Source organism: Cupressus sempervirens, chromosome 10 (genome assembly GCF_028749045.1).
Source record: "Cupressus sempervirens isolate cs-2001-9-10 chromosome 10, ASM2874904v1, whole genome shotgun sequence".
Lineage (NCBI taxonomy): Eukaryota > Viridiplantae > Streptophyta > Pinopsida > Cupressales > Cupressaceae > Cupressus > Cupressus sempervirens.
In genome coordinates this window covers 271,813,864-271,835,664 of record NC_143127.1, presented here as the reverse complement: position 1 = coordinate 271,835,664, position 21,801 = coordinate 271,813,864, and the positions used below count along the sequence as shown (strand labels likewise).

At 32.6% G+C, this 21,801-nt stretch overlaps 2 pseudogenes; both read right to left on the bottom strand.

Annotated features, from left to right (window-relative positions):
- Positions 1-13,607: 13,607 nt before the first annotated feature.
- LOC149533700 (cullin-1-like) lies at positions 13,608-17,223 on the bottom strand (annotated as a pseudogene).
- Positions 17,224-17,304: 81 nt separating this feature from the next.
- LOC149533699 (FAM10 family protein At4g22670-like) overlaps positions 17,305-21,801 on the bottom strand; it is a 144,702-nt pseudogene continuing 140,205 nt past the window's right edge.

The following is a 21,801-nucleotide window of genomic DNA, read 5'->3' as shown; positions in this document are numbered from 1 at the left end:
GTGACCACATATGGATTTATGGAAGCTAAAATAGATTTTTGGGACCACATATAGATCTATGGAGGCTAAAATTAATTTTTGGGACCACATATAAATTTATGGAGGCTAAAATGGGTCTTTTGGACCACATATGGATTTATGGATATTTGAGATGTGCATTGATTTTCTTGTAATTCATGTTTGTGATATGTTAAAGCATCATTAGACTCTATGTTTCCTTTGAGTTGCTCACCCTCATTGTGTTTCTTTTTGTTGGTTATCTCTATTGTGAATTGCTTCTAATTCTAAGAAACCACTAAACTATAATCCACAAGTTTTTCTCAGTTAGGTATGTGTAAAATTGGCTCAAATGAGGCATCTTGTATCCCCTTTTTTCTATTTTCCATTAATTGTGCCTGATAATATCGAGGTAAGCAATGGAGAGGCTACAAACAAGAAAAATTGACATTGATGGTTTTTCTATAGCCTTGTTTTGTTGTATTTTTCACATTGAATGACTTGTGTTGTTGGAGAAGCTTAAAGGTGTTATCTCTCACCCCATTTATACTAGATTTTTTATTTTTATCTCTTAATGTTTTCTGATTGTTTTTGATATTTTTGATATTTTTAGACATGAGGTGTTTCCTTCCAACTTTATACATAGAATTTTTTAAGATGGATGATGTTAATGGGTTCTGTGAGTTCTTCTCCATCACAATCAGAAAGTTTGTATGTACCTATCCCAAAATATTTCATGATGATATAAGGGACAATCCAGTTGACTTTCCACTTGCCTTTTTTTCTTGATCTACCTAGTTTTTATGGTTTTCTTAGAGGACCAAGTCTACAATTTGAAAAACACATGGCTTCACCTTCTTATTATAGTGTCTAGAAAACCTATTCTGATACACTTTTAGATGTTCATGGGTTGTGCACTAATGTTCCTCCAAAAAATCCAACTGTTCTAAATAGGTCACTCTATATTCCTCATCTTCCATGACATCATGTAAGGTGACTCTTAAAGATGTGATTTCAACCTCTAATAGAAGAATTTCTTCACTATCGTAGACCAAGGAGAAGGGGGTTGCACCCATGGGCATTTGAACACTTGTTCTATAAGCCTAGAGTGCAGGATTTAACTATAAATGTCAATCCCAACCAATGTCATTGATGGTTCTTTTGAGGATTTTAATGATGTTTTTGTTAGTGGCCTATGCTTGGCTATTTCCTTGGGGATAATAGATTGATCGGGAATGGTGAATCATGTGAAACTTTCCACACAGCTCATATAAATTTATTTTTTTTGAAATACAAGGCATTATCTATTAGGATAGTATGAGGTATGCCAAACTAACAAATTATGTGATTAAGGATAAAGAAGGGGATTTTTCTTTTGGTGTCATCTATGATTAGTCCTGCTTCAACCCATTTGATGAAATATTCTATTGCTATTATAATTCATTTGTGTCCATTGGAGGAATGTTATCAAGTCAAAACCCCACTGATAAAAAGGTCATGGTGTGGCCAAGGGGTTGAGTTCTTGAGTCAGTGCATGAATGACAATGTCATGAATCTGATACTTCTTATAAGCTTTGACATAGTTGATAGAATCAATTTCCATGGTGAGCCAGAAATAGCCCATTCTAAGGAGTTTTTAGCTAGGGTGAATCCACTATAATGCGACCCACAAATACTTACATAAACCTCTTGTAGAAAAACCCTAGACTTATCATTTTCTAGACATATAAATAAGGTTCAATCTAGACTTTTCTTATGCAATGTGTCATCCACCAATGTGTTGTTGAAAGCATGAATGTTGATGATATTATTATGGGGGAGTATTGTAGAAACATGATTAGATCATTATCATGATTATGTGTTACATTCATGATTATGTTTTTCATTGATGTCAACATAGTAGTTTTTCTTGGTATCTAACAAAAGAACAATGGTAAAGATCAAGTTGGTATAGATAGATTGTTGAATACTTGTAGTGGGGAGGTTAAAGGGAGATTATACTATGTGTCTAGTAGATGTAGCTAATCTCATAAGCACAAGATATTAAGTCTAGATGAAGTTATGCAAGTTTTGGTGAAGACTATTCTGAGATAGAGTTTACAAAAGCTTGTTCTGGTAAACTTGTTATATCTCTTATCAGATTTTTTATTCTAAGATGTTCAAGATAAAGATGTGAAGATGACATGTTGGAGATGACATGGCTAAGATTTTTTGTCATAATATTATATGTATGGAAAGTTATTCAAGTTAAAAGGTGAAAAAATATTGTTATTGCTAAATGTAATGTGTTCTTAATGTAGTCCTATAATAATTAATTGAGAAGGTGTAATAGCTAACTTAGGGAATTGTTTTATGGATTTGGTATAAAGGAAGGACATTTTTCTTTATCATATATGAATGATGTGAATGATTTTAACTAACACAAAAAGAAAAATTCAAAGATAAGTAGAGAAGAATGAAGATGAAGGAAACTTCGTTGCCGAGGTTTTTATTGTGTGATCTAAAGTTTGATATTTGGATCTGATGTTCATGACCTAGTCTACAAGTTCTGACAGTAATTAGTCTAGTTGATAGAACAAAGGAAAGAAGTTAAACTATAGTACATACAATTATTCTACAAGGAATAGTTGAGAGATAAGTTGGACAGTGAGTTCGATGATCTTGACTAAGAAACTATTTGGATAATGGGTCATTCTGTCTTCTACAACTCCTAACAGGGTTTGCACAACTCATAACAGGGTTGGAATATTCTAACAAGGATTAAAAGTCTCCTAAAAAGACTCATATGTATTAAATGTTGTAATAGACTCCTAATAGGGTACATCATCTAACAAGGAATATTTATATTAGTACATCATCTTGTGGGCATCATTCCCATCGAGGTTTTCTCTTTGATTAAGGGTTTTCCTAGTTGACATATTTGGTGTAATTGTATATGTGCATCTTGTTATGCTTGTTGTTTTCTTTGGTTGAATGGTTAAGATTATTTAAGGTTGATAAATGTTTTAATTATTGGATAACTTATTCACCCCCCCCCACCTCTTAGTTATCTTGGTGGACTATTGTTTCTAACAACTGGTATCAGAGCATCAGGTCCTTGAATATAAAGTTTAACCACTTTGGGAGATCCATGGAAAACATATTCCAAAAAGGATAGTCCTAAGTCAAATAGAAGAAATTTTGACACCCAGATTATGGAAATTCTTGATGAGTTATCAAATTTGTATAAAGAACAGAGCATTTAGTGTCCTAATCTAGAGTCCTTCTATTGTATACAAAAAATAGAAGCACAAAAAAATATAAGTCCAAATCTGAAGAAGACATAAAGATAAAGAAGGTATTGATCTACTTATAAAAATAGAACCAGAAGAATGAAGGATAGCTAAGGTAGGAAAAAAGCTTGAAACCTTCAACAGAGCTAAGAGTTGAGATAACAACTCCTATTTTGGGTAAAATTATGACAAAGAATCATCCACACAAGCAGATCATCGAAAGCAAAGATAAAGGTGTAATGACAAGAAGTAGAATCAATGAAGAACTATGCTTGATATCTCAAGCTGAACCAAAGAATACAGATGAAGCATGTAAAGATGAATATTGGAAGCAAGCTATGAAAGAAGAATTGGATCAAATAGTAAAGAATGAGACATGGGAATTGGTTCCCAAACCAAAAGACAAGAATGTGATAGGAACAAAATGTGTATTTAGGAATAAGATTAATGAACAAGGTGAAGGTGTGAGGAACATGGAAAGATTGGTATGTAAATTTTACTCACAACAAAAAGGGATATATTATGAACAAACCTATGCTCATGTGGAAAGAATAGAAGCAGTAAGGTTATTCTTAGCATATGCAACATATAAGAAATTCAACATGTATCAAATGGATGTCAAGTTAGCATTCGTGAATGGAGAACTTGAAGAAGAGGAATACATAGAATAGCTTGAATGTTGTCCTTTAATAGATGATAAGGACATGGTATGCAGATTGAAGAAAGCATTGTATGGCTTAAAGCAAGCACCCAGAACTTGGAATGCAAGGTTGGTCAAGCATTCGACAAAGCTTGGATATAGAAAAGGTATGGTAGATAGTAATCTATATTGGAAAGAAAATGATGATGGGTTGATGATTTTGGTAATATTTTTTGTTGATGTAATATTAGGAGGAAATGATGATGAAATTAAAAATTTTGTAGAAGAAATGAAAAAGGAATTTGAAATGAGCATGATGCAAGAAATGAAATTTTTTCTAGGATTACAAATCGTATAGGACAAAGAAGGAATCTTTATTTCTCAAACTAAGTGTTTGAAAGATTTACATAAAAGGTTTGGTTTGGAAACATTTAAATCAATTGGAACACCTATGGTAACTAGACACAAGTTATCTACAAAGGATGCAGCACCTAGTATTGAGAAGAAGAAGTATAGATCTATGATCAGAGGAGTGCAATATCTGACTCACACAAGACTAGATATAGTAAATGTAGTTGGAATTGTTGCAAGATTTCAAGCTGATCCCAAAGAAGCACATTATGCAGTAGTCAGAAGGATATTTAGATACCTAAAAGGAACACCAGAGTTTGGATTGTGGTATGACATATCTAATGATTTTACTTTATATGCTTATATTGATGCTAATTGGGAAAGAAATATGGATGATAGAAAGAGCATCAGTGGTGGATCCTTCTTTCTTAGAGGAAGATTAGTTTCTTAGCTAAGCAAGAAGTAGGATTGTATCTCATAAAGTACAACAGAAGTAGAATATGTTACAGTAGCAAACAATTGTAATCAAGTTGTTTGGATGAAGCAGATGTTGAAGGATATAATGATAGAATTTAGTGAACCTATTGTCACACATTGTGACAACACAAGGATAATAAATATATCTAAGAATCTAGTGTTGCATTCTAAGATTAAGCACATTTCTATCAAGTATCACATGTTGAGAGAGAAATTTTTAGAAAAGGAAATTCGATTGGAATATGTAAACACCAAAGAGATAATTGTAGATATTTTCACTAAGCCTCTTCCCAAAGAGACTTTTGAGTATTTGTGAGGTATGTTAATGGTCATGCCCCTTCCTACATTAGAATAGATGATGCAAAAGAGCATCAGTATAGTGTAACAAAGCACTATTGTTTGTCTAGAATGAATTTTGATGATTCATGTATGGGGGAGTATCTGTGATGGACAAAATCATCTAGAATTCTTTTTGGATGTTGTTTTTGAATAGTATTTTTAGATACTTAAGCAAGTCAAAAATAGCTTTTGTGGAGTTTGATGGTTGTTGAAACCTTTGGCATTGATGTCAATGGGGGAGAAGTACAACATGAAAAATAGTTTACAAAAATAGTTGGGAAGAAGTATAGCATGAAAAGTACAACATGGAAAAATAGTTTGATGTAAAGAACATTAAGGTATAGTGATTGGGAGAAGGATTTATGAGGAGGATTTGAAAATGATTGATGAAGAGGATTTGAAAAGAAAGGTCAATAGTCTTGTGCAATTGGTATTTTTGGAACTAAATTTTTTTCATCTATGTTTCCATTAATGCCAAAGGGGGAGGTTGTTGAAAGCATGAATTTTGGTGATATTACTATTGGGGACTATTGTATAAACATGATTAGATCATTATCATGATTATATGTTACATTCATGACTGTGTTTGTCATTGATTGAAACATAGCAATTTTTTTTGGTATCTGACAAAAGAACAATGGTAAAGATCAAGTTAGTATGGACAGATCATTGAGTAATTTCACTATTAAGGTTAAAGGGAGATTATATTATGTGTCTAGTACATGAATTTAACATTAGAAGAAGAATAAATTAATTTTGGAAGAAGTTATGCAAGTTTCAATGAAGACTATTCTGAGGTAGAGTTTACAGAAGCTTGTTCTAGTAAACTTGTTATATCTCTTATCAAAGTTGTTATTCTAAGAAGATGGAAATAAATATGTGAAGAAGGAATGTTGTAGATGATGTGGCTAAGATCACTCATTAGAATATTAAAAATATGAAAATTTATTCAAGATACAAGGCAAAAGATTAATGTTATCACCAAGTGTAACATGTTCTTAATGTGGTCCTATAACAATTAATTGAGAAGGTGTAATAGATGACTTAGGGAATTATTTTATGTATTTGGTATAAAGGAAGGACATCTTCCTTTATCATGTATAGATGATGTGAATGATTGTAACTAGTACAAAGAGTAGAATGCAAAGATAAGTAGAGAAGAGTGAAGGTGAAGGAAACTTCATTGCCAAGGTTTTTATAGTGTGATCCAAAGTTTGATACTTGGATCTGAGGTTCATGACCTGGTCTACAAGGTTAGAAAATGATTGGTCCAACTGATAGGTTAGAGGAAAGAAGTTAAAGTATTGTACATACAATTATTTTGCAAGTATTAGTTGAGAGATCAATTGGATAGTAAGTTCAGTGATCTTGCCTCAGAGGCTATTTGGATAGTGGATCATTATAGGACTCAAATTTTCATTCCCCATTTTGAGTACCATTCTGAATTTTGAATCATTCTCAAGCCCATTTCAAAGTCAAGGAGGGCTCCATAGTGAACACCCCATCACAAAAATAAAGCCACGTCACAAAGTCCATGACAGCTGCAATGGCATCCACTAGGGAAGGAAAATTTTCCAAGGTGTAGAAAAATACAAGGCTACATATTAAAGAAAAACCACAAGTAGGAAGAGCTTCAAGTTGTATAGAAGAGGAAGTGTATGCAAAATAACCCAAAATTTGATCCCACAATTTTGACTCAAAGTCAATGTGTCTTCAAAGTCATGTTGTTTTCAAAAGATAAGTGATGCTCAATTGTGGAGGGGCCTAGTGTGGGGATAGCTAGTTAAGGACAAAGAAGTTATTTTTCAAGTTAGTGTAGAATGAAGTGCCATGTGGCATCTTCAGAGGGGTCATCGTGAGATTTTCAAGTATAGCAAAGGAAGCTATGATATTATAGAATTTTGTAAGGTCATGAGGCAAAGTTTGAAGATTCATGATATTATGATAGTTTCATAAGATCATGCAAAGGGGGAGGAGGACCCATGATGTTATGGTGGTTGTAAGATCAGAGCTTGAGAAATAAAGTATTATGATGCTACAACAAATTGTAAGATCAGGATAACTTAGAGGTCTAAGATATTACGCCATTGTCATGAGATCACAAAGAAAATAGGATGGCTCTACGATGCTATGAAAGGCTATGGTCCTAAGAAGAGAAGATGCTATGCCAAACATCAGTGTAAGATCAAAGGTTGAATAATAAGGCTCTATGATGCTACAAAAATAGAGTTGTTGTAGGATCAAGAAAGGTGAAGTTGAGAGCTATGATGTTATGATTTGATCATAATAATGTATATAGCTAACATTGTGTGATTCAAAATGTTTCAAATGGATGTCTTAGGAGATGTTGGGCTCACCTAGGAAGAAATTCAATGAATGGAAATATGAACATGACATCAACCTGGAGTCTGTCAAAGGATCAGACAGGCAAGATTAAAGGGTTACAATCCTACGACAAAGCATAGGATTGAGAAGCTCAAGTCAAAGGTTAAAGTCTTAAGATATTTTGAGAATAGTAAGTTTTTCATAGGATCATAGGGAGAAATGTTTCAAGATTAAGATTCTACAAAATGTTTCAATCTTGTGTAATCAAGAATGTTGCAAAATGGACCCACGATGTTACAATTTGGCTATGAGTTTGGGTTGTCATATCTTCAGGGTGTGAAATATTAAAGTCCTAAGATACTATGATGATGTCATAGATTTGGGTTTTCATAGTGTCAAGGGAAGGAAAATTTTAGGTGAAGATGCTATGATTTGTGGGGCCTAACCAAATGGTGATGGTTAAATCAGAACTCAACAAGTGGCATCATAGGACTGGAGAGGTAAGAGGAAAATGAATACAAATTAAAAGTTTAGATATATTCAACATTCAGATATTGAAAGGATTATAAATTGAATAATATTCTATAGTTTATAGTATCTTAAATTTTTCATTTTGAACTTCATTTATGGCCTGGGGCCTGAAATTTCAAATTAGTCTTAGAGACATTATTTTTACCTAAAACATGTAGTGTAATATATCGTTGGAATCAGAAAAAGATAAACTATCCATTTCTATAACCAGTTTTTGTACAGGAGGTCACTAGGGGAGAGGACCCAGTACTTGAGCGCATTCCAATATTTGTGACAGTAGTTGTTAACTTAATACCCACACTTGTTGATTTAATATCTAACATTTTTGACAAGATTGTACCAATAGATATGACTTTAAAGTTGTTCTTGTTAATGATTAGTACCCATAAGTGAATAAAAAGTGTCATTTTTCCCAAAAAACAACCAATAGTGTGATGCCACATCAGCTGCACAAGTATGGGGGTCTCCAATGCACTATGATTGGTCTCACTTTTTTTTTGGGCTGTTTTGGACACTTTGACAAAAAACATGTTGATGTGGCATCATATTTGATAATGTAGCTCTAAAACCTTAGTTATAAGTAGGGGAATTTCCAAGTAAGCTACTATCAAAAAATGAGAGTGATTTGAAATTTCCACATAGGATTTTGAGAAGCATGAAGTTAGGGTACACAACTACTGGGTCCTCTCCCCTAGCTAGAGTTATGCAAGGATTTTTCTTAGGTGCTGAATTTTTAGTTTAATTTAGTCAAGGTAATTTAGATCTGATTCCTAGTGAATTGGTGAACTAAGTGAATGTAAAAGGTACTACAATATAGTTATGGGTACATTTTTTCATCTCCAATTCAGCTAAATCAAAGAATTATTAGCATTTCGTGATGCTTTTTAGATATTTTAGTAATAGAAGGGTTGTTCATCATTGAGGAAAAGATATTTTGGGTTTTTTACAAAATAATGATGAAAACCAAATTAGATCTCATGGGTAGAAAGATGAGAGAGGTTTTATAATAACAAGGAATGGAGATTCAAGTGGACACATGTCACTTCCAAATCAGATTGGAGATTCCATTCTTCTTCTATATCTTTCTCTTTCTCATCCATTATAAGGATTCCAATTTTTGGAGAAAATTTCTCACAACTATGATACTAGGGTGGGTTGCTTTTACTTTACTTCTAGTCTATTGAGGAGAGCTCTAGCTATGAAGGCCACACATCCATTCTTGTACATATTTCTAGTTTCATTTCATGTATTTTTTCTCTACGATAATGAAGATTTATGAGAGATCATGTAATATATCTTGAGTTTTATTTAGTGTTACTAGTTAATGTATTCAATATTTCCAAGGATAAATATGAAAGGGGATTTATAATGAATTAGCTATGTTCTCTTATTCTATCTCCTAATTCTTCATATGTTATTAACTTTGTGATTGAATGAATAAGGTTCATTTAATTTAAGACAACTTGGATGAGTTGTGTGTCAGATCTAATATTGTTTTTAATTCAAGGAGTTAAGTAAATGCTTCAATGATTTGATAGGGTTTTTGGGTGTATGGAGGGGATGCTAGTAAGAATGGATTTTGGGGATTTTAGTTGATAAACTTAATTGTAAGGAAATCAAGTTAGGCTATCCTATTGGTAGTGACTCTATGTTGCAATAGATAAGGCACTAATCACTAAATCAAATGCAAGATGAGACACTAGTACATTTGAGGCCATTTTTTGACCAAATTTTGACCAAATTTGACCAACCCCTTGGTCAAAATTTTTCTCATCAAAATTTTGACCAATAAGTTGGTCGAAAACTTTTGAAATTGCCAACACATTTTCTACTAAGCATTGGTCAAATTTTTAACCAATGCTTGGTAGAAAATTGCTAAGTATTGGTCAAAATTTTGACCAATACTCTGCAAAGCATTGGTCAAAATTTCAACCAATGCTTGGTCAATTTTTTTTTAAGGCTCACAGTTGTTGAGGTCCACTTCAGCAATGGCCCTTCCTATGAAATTATTGTCTAAAACCTTTCTAATGAGATAATGTGCTATGAGCTCTTCATTGGTGGGATGGAACGTGAATCTAGGAGGCAATTGTGCATCACCCATATCATGACTGTAACTAAAGTTAAGAGCCTCTATTATTGAATTCTCTTCCCTATCACCCATATTCATTTCCTTTTCTATTCATTATTCAATTCTCTTCCCTATCACCCATATTAATTTCCTTTGCTATTCATAATTCACAAAATTATGAATAGCAAAGAAAATGAATATGGGTGATAGGGAAGAGAATTCAATAATAGAGGCTCTTAACTTTAGTTATAGTCATAATATGGGTGATGCACAACTACCTCCTAGATTCATGTTCCATCCCATCGATGAAAATCTCATAACACATTATCTCATTAAAAAGGTTTTAGACAAAAATTTCATAGGAAGCGCCATTTTTGAAGTGGACCTCAACAACTATGAGCCTTAGGGAGGGTTCAATTCCTTCCTTTATTATTCACTATGAATATAATCTGACACCCATTTGATCTCAAATGATTCTATGTACTAAATGTTGAGTACTCCAAAACCATCCATTTCATGCCTTCATCTGTACACACTATCTTCCTAGTTTCTTTCTACTCGCACACCCATTTCATTTCATATGATCATCTAAAAATTGTGTCACTCTAAGCTCTCAACTATTTCCTCTTGATTGACTATCGCATAACTGTTGAATGACAGCTTTGGGATAAGCTATAGGCATCCATCAAAGCATAAAGGATTTTCTTAGATGGTGTAGATGAAGCAGTAGCATTTTCCTTGGGAGACATGCTTGTAAAATGGAAGAATACATAAGTCATGTGAACTATTTTCCAGGATGCTTGAACTTAATGTAGGCAAAGGAGACTATTGTTGTTTGTGGTTAAGGATCCTTTAGGTCAGTGGAATCACATGCAAACTAGATGTGACATTGTAGTAAGTATAATAAGAGCTAGGAGCTTGCCTAGTGATCAGGGCTTGAGACTGGACACTACATGAAGTATTTGTAGGTATTTGAGTCTCAAGCATCACCAACTCAAAATCAAATTGAAAAGGAAACTTGGAAAATAAAACTAAATAAAAATAGTCCTCTTGAGTAAATATCAACATTGTATGAAAAATACCATTACAATGCACTAGAATTGGTATAAATATATTGTTGGCTAAGTCCCATGACATAATGCAAGTTCCTAGGTATGTTAATAGAACATATTGTTATGTTCCATTCTATTGCATAATTTATTATTTGTAGTTTATCAATTGCTTAAATCAGACAACCATCAGTGTGACATATTCTAAGCACCTGATAAAAATAAGAAAAATAGCAAAAAGCTTCTCTCAAAAAGTATCAGGGGTTAGTGCTATGTTTAGCCAAAAGACATACCCCTCTTGTTAGAATCCACTATAGTCAAAACTTTCTAACATTGAAAACTAGGATATAGAATTTTAATTGTTCTTGGATTCAATCTATATATTTTTAATCATCTCCACATGCCCTCCATGAGTAGTCATTATATTTATAAAAATATTCTTAGTAATAATTACAAGGTGAGATATGCATGTCAATAATCATAAAAAAGAGCAATGAAGTGAAGCAAGATACGAAACAAATTAAGAACCCAAATCAGATTTCAAGTAATATCCTAGTTTGGGATATTTCACATTTCTAGAATCATGAAAATTAGTTTCATAACAAAACACTAGAAATTAAAATTTACAATAGAAACAAAGGTGGCCGTATTGATAAATTTTTAACCGCAAAACATTGAGAAGAGAGCATAAACTTTATTACCTAGTGAATTATCTCTAGTGTGAGGTTAAATGTCACTCTATTTGTCTAAAAAAGAAAGTAAAGAATCCTTTCACTTGGGAAGCTTGGCTTAAGAGTCCGTGGTGCACTTCACTTGTTGAGCAAATCTAGCCTAGGCATTCACTCTGGAATGCATGGAATGCTACTTTGATCACAAGTTCAAAAGCAACAGAGTGTTGAACAGTACACAAATTCTAAGCAAATGAACACAATTATATATAGATGTGTAGATTCTTTGTAATGTCCCCTTTAGGGATGTACTTGATCTTGATTAGTGTTCTAGTAAATAATTGCAATTCAATTTAGAGATAATTGTAATCAATTAATATCGAACATTAAAATCAAGGATGTAGATCATATACAGATAATTCCTATTGCAAAATATAATATCCTAAATGCACTAAATCTAATTCTTCACATATTTCCAAGTAGCTAACCATATTAATAATTTAATGGGAATGACTTGTAGGATGCCCAGAGACTATTCCTCACAATTAAGCCCTAAAGCACAAAACAAACAACCAAGTCAATTGACTCCTTGGCCCATAAGCTAACCAACTATATGCTGGCTATTTAATTGAAGGAAGCCTAGATACTGGTTCTTCATAACTAAACCCAATTTGTGAGCATCAACTAACCAACCAAGTCATTTTGCCTCATGGGACACGAATTGAGTAGGTTGGGCCAGGCTACTCAATTGGAGAAAACTGGCACTGATGCACCTCCCTACCACATTTCCTCGCTAATCCAAATATTATTTCTTGTAGGAGACTAATATTTCTTGAAATATTGACAATTTAATTTAATAGATAAATTGAGGATTCATAAGAGATTTCCTCAGGAGAGGAAAAAGAGTCACATCACTTAGGTGTCTCATCTTAAGTAACTCCTACCCCTTCATCAGATTGTGATTCCTTAGAATTGCTACTATTTATGATTCATTTATAGAAAATGATCACTGATCCTATGAAAAGTTGTGTGTGTGTATGCACTATTACAATTATTATTATACTCTGAGATGATATTTCATAATCCTATGTAGATGAGACTACAGATTTAAGATTGTAGCCACAACAATCACAAAACTTGTTATCTTATCAACTTGTCCATTAGAACCTTTTAATGAGGTCGAAAGATGCTACTAATTCACATAGGTGATTAGATTATATAAACCAAATGATTCCAACAGACTTGGCAAGCTAGTAAAATATTAATAGCAACATAATAGACGAAGTATTTGTATGTAACATCAGTCATATCCCATCGCTAGCTTTACTTCTTGAAATACTAGAAAATATTATTGAAATCATTTTCCTAGAAGGTGCAATAGAAAATGTAATATGTTTACCATTTAACACACAAAATTGGAAAAGTAGCCACATTAAATAGACTACAAATATAAACAATTTCACCTTTTGAAATAGAATCCAAAATATTACAGATCAAATTCAAAAAAATTCAAAAGTAATCATAATAACTTTGGTCCCATATCCAACAATGTATGTTGGAGAAAAATAAACTATAACATTGATGGCATCAAAGCATCCATTGTCCCACTCAACAAATACAGATCCTAGTTATGACACATTTAAGCATTTAAAAACTAGGTTATACCACACTGACCAAAATAATGATTCGACTCTTTGGAAATTGGAGATGTTTCAGGTTATCCTCTAATCATGAATTCTCAAGAAACTAACCTTGTTACCAAGGGGCCTCGACAGCCTTCACTGCTTACATTAGTAATGATGCAGTTTTGAAATATATTTTTATCATGACTTGATAATCACAACCCTACACTTGCAGAAGTCAATAAAATGACTTCTACAAAAAAGATCCTTAAGCACCCATTTGGGTAGTTCTAGGAAAGATATCTGAAAGTGTTAGGATATATTTGTCCCTTTCCAAGTATTCCTAGGTGATCAGGTCTTCAATTCACTTTTTGATTGCCTTGAAATCAGGTTGCATGAACAAAAATTATTAAATTTAGTGAATTAACAACCTTATTTCATAAATTAACTAATTCATTTTTGTATCTAGCATCCAATTAGGCAATTCACCTTGAACATCTATCCAAGTTGCTCAACACACTCCATAACAAGTTGTTGTTGTGCTAAAACTTTTCTACTCTTCATAATTCTTACAATTGATGCATCAATTGCATAATGTCTATCTTTATCCACATCCTCAATCAAGTTTTTTTTCTCATCCACTAGTGGGAGTGGAATCTGCAATTAGGTAGAAACCATTTCCCATGTGATCTCCACATGCATTAGTTTTTGTTAAAAATAGACAGGCAAAATAGTATATAATTTGTTATATCAGAGTTCATACCTTAATTATCCTCATCTTATTAGTGAACTTTGAATTGACTTTGAAGGCATCTGTTTGTGCCCAATTTTTGTATTTGGCTCTTTGTTGAAAATTGTATGTTTCACACATGAAAGAGAATGTAGCAATCTAACAATATCTTCATCGGTCAAATTCAATTCAGTCTTAACTTCTAAGTAACTTAGCCTTTCATATGCATTGAATAGAAATAATGTTGATGCCTATGTATCATAACCACAAAGTAAGTTACATAAGGAAAAAGAAGTGAATTCTAGATATATCAAGGAAACTAACACTGATAAGCATGATGTATTCGCTTTTCCTATTTATGGTTTCTATAACACATCAATTTCAGTTTTCCCTTAAACAGATAGCATAAGTAGCAAATGAATCAAATTATCGATGTATGATCATTAATAATAATGATATTAGCCATTTCTTTAACTTATCCTACCCAACTAATTCTTAACCAGAAATTAGAAGAAGAAATTCACAATAATGATTAGTGGAAAATGACCTATAATGTCATTTTATATGAATCAAAGAATCCAACTATCAGTCAGTAATCAACCAAAAAGGAAATTACCTGGTAAGTAGTAACAACAATTTCCATAGGCTTAGGGTAAAACTTCCCATTAATATTACAAGTACCTAGAGAATATATCCATGTAAGCTTTCTATGCTTTGTCTTTGTCTGATAGAATTGCTTGAACACCTCGACACATCTTATGCATCTTACTTTCATTAAGTAGCAAAGGTCAAAATGTTAAATTGCTTCAAAAATTGGAAAATTTAAAATGCATACTATATACAAAATGGGCATACCATTTTGGCTGGTAGGTTAAGATCAAATGATTTGTAACTTGGCCAAAACCCAGTTGTCAAAACTATCACAATCAAGTCTATGCCAGGATGTGCTTGAGAATTTTCATTAAGATAATCATCAAAATGCCCTTGGTTCTCCTTTGCTAATGTTAAATCTGTGACCTACATATAAGCACAAAGATTTTTACACAATTTACAATTAGATTAACTTCATTGATAATAATTAGAGTGAGTTTTTTATTTATGTAGGATGCATCATACCATTCCCTCCATTTTAGAAGTAATCTTACCACCACATTGTTGCTTCAGCTTTGTGAATATGCTTCTTTCATGATCATCATTTGCACTTTTATCAAACAAAAGTCTCTATCCAAGCTTCTTCCTACAATTTTGACAAATATTAATTATATATCACAACACATAACAAGACAAAGTCCTAAATTTTAAAATAGCATTATATGGATGAAGATTGTCATTCATGTCATGAATTCTAGATGTATAAAGTTGAATAGCTACACACAAAGACAACTTGAAAAGGCTCGTTGTGTATGGTTTGCATTAATAAATATTCACATATACATAGAAATTAATGCATACACAATAAACTTAGCTATCCCAAACTATCTATCAGAGTATGACATATGAATTCGGTTTCTTCCATCCATGAAGGACTATCAATAGAGACATGTTACTAAAAGAAAAAAAATAACACACTATTTTGCAAATATTGATTTGTTCAAAAGAGAATAGCAATACATGTACTTATAAAAGAGGCACACTCATACAACCACAAGCCAACCCACATATTGGCCACACTGTTTGACAAGAACCAATAATTAGTGAAACATTTACCAATTCACTAACAAAAAATAGTAATATACCCATTGCAAAGTTGATTAGTTTCTACACAATATAGTGTGTAATACTAATCAATAAAATGTTTGTATTCTAAAACTTTTTCGGATTAAACTTAAAGATTTTTTTTTAATTGCTACTTGACCTACCAATCCTCTTATTTGTCAAATTGTGGACCTAAAATAAGCTAACTTAGCTATGATACAATTCTTATCATAATGAGCATAGAAGTGAAAAATATGGAGCAAAACATGATCCATAATTGGTTTACATGGCCAATTCTAATCTTTACACCCAAAACATGTATCTATGCCTAGCATCTTTAAGTGGACTCTTATTCCACTACAAAATATACTTAAATTAATAGAAGTGAACATAAATTATGAAAACTAGTAGACTCATTTCTCCTATGTGATTACTTTAAATTTAAGCATACTAATAAAAATTCATTTCAGTAGACTAAAATGATAATAGTATTGTCACATGATTACAATTGCATTAAACAATGCCTGTTAACTATTATGCATCATTTTTCTACTTTTTGTGAAGGTTCTCTTGAGTCATATATAGATTGTTAAATCAATAAAATGTGAAACAAAGAATGTGGATAAAATTATGAGCTTAAAGGCTAGCCTTAGGACCAATGCGGCAATGTTCAATGAATTTAATTAAATTTCCTTTGAAGGGTATTTAATAGCAGAATCATACAACAAATTTCTATATGAAATTAGTTTTGAATTTACTAGAAATGGATTGTAAATAAGGATTGCTAGCCTTCCATGTTCATGAGATCTCATGTACACTAACCCAACATGGATTGAACAAAAATCCTATCATGCTCATGGGTTGTGAGGCAAATAAGTGTTCCAAGGATTGATTAAGGAGGACAGTTAGTCTCCAAGGTGGGATGAGGCATGGAATAGATCGAAGATCATACCATATTCATGGACCAGGAAGTGTATGATTGTTCCTAGCCCAAAAGGTCTTATCAAATATGCCACATAGAGATGGATGAACAAAGAATTCACCCATGTTCTGTCATGGGCTTTGAAAACAAAAGGAGGTACAACATATAGCTAACTTATTTAAAAAAAAAATTATGATAGATAAATCAAAAAATTCTAGTTTCTAATTATGATGAAACAAACAAGATAGTTTTCAAGAACTCCTCTACTACGATTAAATCAGGCCAAAAGGACAATTGAAAAAATTAAATTAGACATTATGAACTCTTCCACATTATTCTCTACTCTGAATGCAAATAAAAAAGAGAAAAACTTCAATTATTTTACAAGCTCAAACTAACCTTTCGAAAAAAGATATATGGACCAAAAATAATAAGAAAATTGCTAAGAACCAAATTAATTTAGGACATGTAGACCAAAATCACTAACTAATACTTATCAAAAAGAAGCAAGGTGAACACAAATGTTAAATCAACCATCCATATAAGTTGATGAACAAAGCACCTTTCTTGCGAACCCCACTCCAACTAATTTCTCAACTAAAATCTAGAAAGCAGATGTTAAATCAACCATCCATATAAGTTGATCAACAAAAAATTCAATATCTTGCTCATATTAGGCATTCCACCAGACAAGCCACCAAGCATTCCACCTAGGAAGCCCCCTAACTTTCCACCTAGGAAGCCTCCAGGCATTCCACCTGATTTCCTACCTGTTGAAGATTGTTCTTGTTTCTTGGATTGTTCATAGGTAGCCTTAAAATTAATTAGGGCCATTATTAGCTATATGCATTATGAAAGTTACAAAAAAGGATAATAGTGCAGACTTTATATTACCTGAGCTTCAGTTTGGTGACATTGCCTATCACATTCTTTCTTTCTATCATCCCTTTCCTTGCATAGTCGCTCATATTTCTTGTGATACTCTTCAATTTTATGTGCATTTGGTTCAACTTATGTGTACATATCAAATGATTATCACCCACAATCTCTAAATGTTTGTTACTATGCATATACTTTTTTCATTACCTTAACTAAAATAATTGCAAATGCCTTGTTACCTTCTTTAAAACAATTGCAATTTCCTCATCATAATCAAGACTTGATGCCAGATGCAGACCCTTGGCAACTTCTTCCCAATTACCAAGTATTTCTCTTGCCATTCCTTGTGCTTTATGGCCTTTGGCAGAGTCTTGATTAATCTATACTTGATAATTCCAAATAATAGTCATTTAAATTTTTTTAAAGTAATTAAAACTAGATTAGTACAAAAAGAAATCGAACCATATATTAAGAATATGGAGTATGTAACCTAGACATACCAAAATAGAAAATGTATCATATTCTAATAAATAGAACTCTACTATTATAAACATTGGATTAGATTGTTTGAAGTAATAAAGCACATTCCCCCAGACTTTAATATGGTTTGGAGGCAAAACCAAGGAATGGTGAAGTGCATTAATGCCTTTACAAAGCGATAGGATGAAAAAAAAATTTCATAAGCCTTATTAAAAATTTGTACAAACATTAATAGCAGCATTAGCATCCCAAATGGTTGCATTGGGCTTCCTCATCTTAACATATACACCATCTACAAAATTATTATGTTGTCTCATATCAGTAACTTCTTCTTGTAGGATCTCTCATGCAGTCTAAGAATTATGCCAATATAGTAGACTAAAGAATCATTAAATTAGTAGCTATGCCTTCATCTTGGCTAGCATAGAGGATTGTAGATGTGGGATTGCACATAATGGCTTCTGTAAGATGGTTTATAGCCTCTTCCAAATCACTTGAGAAACTCTGAGATTAGAACAAATGCAAAAGGCATTCTATGTGATACCCTTCCAGAAATAATATATGACAACCACTCTAGGAATTCTATTAGAAAATAGTTTATACCATTTGACATTGCCTCCATTGCTTTTCCCTTGGTTGCTTGGGTAGAATCTCATTGCTCTTTAGTTACTTCAATAGAGGGATCTCCCATCTATCAATAACTACATATGTTAATTAAGGAGTTGATGTTAACAGCATCAATCATGTAGAAGCTCTAAAAGAAATACTAACTCAAACTCAGAATGTATTATGACATACATATTTTTGTTTTCAATAGAAAATATTATAAATCCAAGCCTTACTTTCTATGGGGTGTCATTTTCTAGTTCAACAACTCCTTCATTGTCAAGTTCAATGTCTGATTCAACAATCTCATCATCACATACATTTTCTTCTAGAACTTTTGATGTAGTGCTTGAAGTACCAAACTGTTCATCCAGATCTATATCATCATCACTTTCATCCTTGAAAGTACTTTTCTAGAGCACATTTTATAGAAATTCAATTAAAAAAACTACAAACATTTTGGATTCTCATGAATGTTGTAATTCATATCAGTATAAAACTCCATAGAAACTAATAAAATTGATTCATCACATGCTTACTTTGTTACAATTCCTACCTAAAACTCCTTGGAATAACACTAGTGAGTTCTTAGGTGAGAATAAAGTTAAATATGGGAACCAAATTTTATTTAGAAAACCAACTAATACAGCACAAAATGAACACAAAAGAAAACTTCAAAAGCACAAATACCAAAAAAGATGTTTGGGACTCAACTTTCGAGTACAAACATATGATATTAAGATATTTTATAAACTGTAATTCTAATATAAACTTTCCTGCTAAATCGTAATATGCTATCCATGTAAAAGTGATATACTTCTAGGCCCCAACCTCAGTTACCAATATTATAATGTAAGCCCTACAACATTGATAAACATATGTTATTCTATTAGATTTTGAAAAAGCATAGGATAGGGTGGAGTGCACTTTCTTGATGATGGTTTAGAGGTATTTGGCTTTCACAAGAAAAGTTGCAGGATGGTTAGTATCTTACTAAAAGGTGCTTCTACTCAAGTGGATGCTAATGAGGTCTTATTAGAGGCTTTCCCCTTGGAAAGATCTATTCGATATGCTGACCCCTAGCTCCTGCTCTTTTTGTTACTATAGCTAATGTTGTACATCATCTCCTTAGGGATGATGTGAGATCTCCTAGAATCAAAAATATTATGCTACCAAAATATGAAGACCTCCTAAATATCTAGTTTTCCAACAATAAAACCTTGCTTGTGCATCTAGATGAAGAGAATGTTGATAACTTAATTAATAAATTGGACCTCATTTGTCTTGCCTCTAGTGCTAGAATATCTAAGACATAATCTAATATGTAAGGTTGACGAGAAGGTCCCCCCAAGCTAGTGCAAAAAGTGTGGTTTCTAATGGGTGGGCCTCATAAATAGATGAGATGCTTTGAAATTTCTTTTGTAGTTGACCAAAACTAAAAGGATATGTGGCTATGGGTTAAGAATAATGTGGGGGAAAAAATTAGAAGGCTAGGATAGGAACTATCTCTCTCTTATTCAAGTTCATCAAAAGATTTTATCATCCTATTGTATGTATTATGCATCTGTTTGGCTCTTTGGCAGTAGTCAAGTGAATGATATTAAAAAAAAAATAGAAGTTTCCTTTGGTTTGATGGAAAATGCAATCTAAGAAGTGGGATTAATTTTGCATGGATAAAAGATTGGGGTATCTAGGTCTTAAAGACATAAGAAAGCAACTAATTTCTTTTTCTGTTAAATGGATTATCAAAGTGCTTGATGGTAGTGAACCTTGTAAAGTGTTGATGGGAAAGAGCATTGCTCTTGTTGTTTTTGTTAAATGGATTATCAAAGTGCTTGATGGTAGTGAACCTTGTAAAGTCCTGATGAGAAAGAGCATTGTTCTTGTTGTTTCTAAGGGTGCAAAACCCCATAAATTTAAAAATGTTAGTTTGTGGTAACTAATCAGGAAAGTATTGTACATACTTCATAAATTCTTTGGGGTTTAGGGTATCACCCCAAAAAAAAAAATTAGGTTTTGGCTGACATTGTGGCTGACATATGGCCAACATGTTGTAACCCTAAAGTGGCATAAAATACTTGTATAAAAGGGCTTAGGGTTAGGTATTTTTTCGTTAAGTTGTGATGTAAAATTGGTTCTTATGGCGGTATTGAGTTGTAAGGGATTACAGATTGTAATCAGGTTATAATCACTAGATTGTAATAACATTAGACTTGCTATTTGGTGTACATAGCCCATGGATTGGGTGAACCACATTAAATCTTGGTGCCTTGTGTTCTTTTTTGTGTGATCTATTATTTTCTATTATTGGTCATATTTTCATGTAATTGTTATTTTATGTCAGTGGTTTAATCCTAACAAGTGGTATCAATGCTAGGTTGTTTTTTCAATTATCTTCTATAGGAAAGTTTTAGGGTTGAGTGGGAGCAATGGCAAATGAGGGTAAGCTAAGGGTTGATAAGTTTAATCGGCAGAACTTCCAGTTATGAAAGATGCAAATGGAAGACTATTTATATCAAAAGGATTTAATTATGGAAGCCATTGGAAGGCAAAGAAAAGTATTATGGATCTATGTCAAATGATGAATCGGGTCTTCTGGAAATATTGGCACTTGAAAGCATTTGATTATGCATGGCACCATCAGTGGCATTTTATATTACAAAAGAAAAGACAACAGAAGAATTGATGAAAACCCTAGCGATACTATATGAAAATCCCTCTACTTCAAACAAAGTATTTCTCATAAAGCATTTATTTAATATGAAAATTGTAGAAGGTGGATCTATTATAGATCATTTAAATGAATTTAATACTATTACTAGTTAGATATCTTCTATGCATATCAATTTTGAAGAAGAAATTAGGGTTCTCTTGATTTTGTATTATTTGCCTGAAAGCTAGAATGGCTTGGTAATGGATGTGAGTAATTATGGTCCTAGGTCTAGTACCCTAAAATATGATGATGTGATCGGTGTTATTTTGAGTGAGGAAACTCATAGGAAAACCTCAAGTGCACCTACATCAGGAAGTACTTTGAATGCACAAAGTAGGGGTAGAACAACTGATATAGAAAGTAATTTTGGAAATTGTGGGAAATCAAGAGGAAAGTCAAAGGGGAGGAGGTCTCAATCAAGAGGACTAAACAACTAT